The following is a 3,516-nucleotide window of genomic DNA, read 5'->3' as shown; positions in this document are numbered from 1 at the left end:
TTTATTTTTTAAATTTCAAAATAAAAAGCATGTGTTGTCTACAGGTTCATAAAACAACATAACAACAAGAACAATCCAAGAGCATGTAACACAGATGTTAATGGAGATTGACAAACTATGGACCAAGGTTTATGTCTATTTTAGAGTGTTTTCACATTCGAACAGTGTTTACAGAAACCACTTCACACAGAAGAAAATATTGTCTGCCCACACAAAAAAACAGTTATTTTTAAGACAATCTTTCTTTCCAAGTAATGTATATATGAATGTCACACCTAGTCCATCTTTTATAGTCAAATTCAATGTCACTACAAAAGAAAGCAAGTTTGACCACAGTCACATGTATTAGTGTTTGTAAAGCTCTAATGGCATAGAAATACCTATATAAATTAGGAGCTTGGCTGAGCACTATGGCTCACATCTGTAATCTCAACACTTTGGGAGGCCAAGGACAGAGGATTGCTTGAGCCCAGGAGTTTGAGACCAGCATGGGCAACATAGGGAGACCCCCATCTCTACATTTTAAAAAAATTAAATTTTCTGGACATGGTGGCACTCACCTGTGGTCCCAGCTACTTGGGAGGCTGAGGTGGGAGGATAGCTTGAGCCCAGGAGGTCTAGGCTGCAGTGAGTTGTGATCACACCACTGTGATCCAGTCTGGGCAACAGAGCAAGACCCTGTCTCAAAAAAAAAAAAAAAAAAAAAAAAAATAGGAGCTGGATTTTTTTTTCCTTAACAGCCTCAGTTATCAACCTAAGAATGAAGTTTCTAATAACTCATTTTCTGATGACTTTTTAGGTCTATTGGCAGAGAAAGGTTCATAGTTACCAGTGGGACTGTTCCTGGTGCCACACACTGGGCGTGTGAGGAAACTGAAGATGAGGAGACTGGATTGGAGTAGTAGGGCTAGGCAAACAAGAAGAGCTAGAGGAAATAACTCCTACTGGGCCATTGGCCTTGTCACTTCCAAAGTCACATTCCAGTTCTCCAGCAGTTTTGTCAGTTCATCTCTCTGGCAACTAAGCTTCATTCTTTTACTAGTAGGTCAAACACCATACTTTAAAGGAAGAATTCCATTTCTTATCCACATATAAATGTAAGTAATATCCATTAATGCATATTTATCCTTTAAAGATTCCTCTTTATACATGACATTCATCGGGAAATATAAGGTATGTTCCTTAGGTTCATCACAGTCATTCTGGCTGGGCATTGTAAATAACTTTTATCATTCACCTCCTCCTTAAACTTCTCTTTGTCTTTGTTTACTTCCTGTTCTGGCAAAAAAAAAAAAAATCCAATGGATAAGCTTATTGTTTCATCATCAGTTATAATTCTCTTATCTTCATCTGCAACTTCTCTATTTTCATTAGAGCCATTGGCAGCAACAGCTGAAGAAAGAGATGCATAAAGATCCCTTCTTATTTTAATTTTGAAAAGGCCTGGAAATAATTCGTATACAATAGATTGAGGATTTTTATCTGACGTTATATTCAGGAGCAAAATGGTTTTGTGAACTTGGACATTACAGGACAATATCTGCTGATCTATAGGTAACACAAAATACAGGTTTCACAGAAGGAATGTAGATATTCTATTACGGTTCTGGCATCAATTAAGTATCTTCCACAAAGCACACACATTAAGTGGGGATTTAGCTCAGTGATTTTGACTTTGATTGTTCAATGCATTTTTGCATTATGAAAGATCTCAGAAAAGCAGCCACTGAGAGGTTATCAAAGTGAGTGAAAAAACAATGAAAGTTAAAAGTCATTCAACAGAAAATGAATGTGGGCGAACTGGCCATCTTAAAGTGAGCTGCAGATACCACTGTCAACAGCCAAAGAGGAGCCTCTGCTTTGTGGGTGTTCAGCTGGGATACCTCCCAAGCCTGTCTCCTCTTCTGTGCCCTGGGGAGGGAGCATGAGGATGAAGTGCGATCAATAATAAGTACTGTTCTGCTGGGCTAGAAGGTATTTCTAATTCAAATCAGGGCTTCTTTGACAGCATCCCCTCTACTCCCACCCCCACCCTCACCCTTGCCAGTTCTCTTTCAGCAAGGGCAGCTGTTTTCCTTGTGTGATGGTAGGAAAAGAAGAAAGGGGGCCTACTAACCTGGCTAGAAAATAGAGGGAGTGTCTAGAAGGCAGAAAATTAGTAATAATCATGGTTGCCATGGATTAATCATTTTCTTTTTCCCAGGCAATGTGCTATGGGTTTTTTATGTTTATTTCTCATTAACCCTAGTAAGAATGCTATGCCATAGGTGCAATTGTTGTTTCCGTTCTATAGAAACTCACCAGAGAGGTTAAGAAACTTGCCCAAGATCACCCAATCAGGAAACTGAAAGCTGCAATTTTAACTTAGAAGCACTACCCAGGTATAACCTGAAAAACTTCCATAGTATTTTTTATCGTCTCTGGGGAAATCCCAAGCATTTCAAAAGGTATTAAAGATCTAGTATGATCTGGCCCTAAAACACCTTTTTGGCCAAACCTGAATCAATTCAAAGGGACCAAGTCTGTTTGGGCTGGAAGTTTTTTTAGAGATCATCTAGTCTAATGTCCTTCTTATATAGATGGAGAGACTGAGGCATAGAACTCATTCCTAATGGTAGTACTAGAACTGGGACTCAGGTCTTCAGAATCAGTCCAGTATTTCTTTTCTGGTGTGCCTGGCCTGAAAGATGTGATTAATAAATGTTCATTAAATTAATAGATAAATGGATTAAAGTTACACCTAAATGACAAGTGGTTCCAACAGTGCTGTGGGAATGCATAGAAGGGATAGAGTAGGACTATTGATCTTAGACCAGAAGCTCCTGGGAGGTAAGAACAAAGTTTCCCAGTCCCTTCCTATATACATACATATCTTATTTGTATATGACCCAGTCAGTACCACCAGGAACCTACAAAATGCCTCATGAGGACAGTGATTGATTCATCTCTCAAAAGGTTGCATCTGTCTCTCTCTCTCTCTCTCTCTACCCCCCCCCACCGTCTAATACAGACACACACACACACACACACACACACACACACACACACAATCTCTCTCTGGCAGAGTATCCTGTAAGAAAGCTGTCACGCGGTAGTATAGAAGAAAGAGCATAGGAAATGGAGTTAGACCTAGATTTGGATCCAGACTGCTACTTAAAAGCTGTGTGGACTTAGACAAATCTCTTAGCCTCTGTTTCTTCATGTTTTCAGTTGGAATAATAAAACCTACCTCATGAAGTTGTTGAGAAGATTAAATGAGATTATTTTATCAGCTAAGATTGTGCTGACTTTGTGTAACAGAAATTCTCCTAAAGTGGCTTAGATAAATAAGGGCTTCATTTGCGTCACTAAAAAAAGCATGGAAGTAGACCACAGAGGATTGGAACAGTGGTTCTAAAGTCTTCAAATATCAGGTTTTTAGAATTTCTGGCCCCCAAATCCTTAGCATGTATATTTCTTCCTTGTGCTCTCAAGTTGCATCACATTCTAGGCACGAAAGGAAAAAGGGCAAAAGGC

The 3,516-nt window shown here is 39.2% G+C and overlaps 1 pseudogene; it reads right to left on the bottom strand.

Moving 5' to 3' along the window:
* Positions 1 to 749: 749 nt before the first annotated feature.
* On the bottom strand, positions 750 to 1,692 carry LOC103232106 (polycomb complex protein BMI-1 pseudogene; annotated as a pseudogene).
* Positions 1,693 to 3,516: the final 1,824 nt, after the last annotated feature.

Source organism: Chlorocebus sabaeus, chromosome X (assembly GCF_047675955.1).
Source record: "Chlorocebus sabaeus isolate Y175 chromosome X, mChlSab1.0.hap1, whole genome shotgun sequence".
Classification (NCBI taxonomy): Eukaryota; Metazoa; Chordata; class Mammalia; order Primates; family Cercopithecidae; genus Chlorocebus; species Chlorocebus sabaeus.
This window is presented reverse-complemented; position numbering and strand designations above follow the sequence as displayed.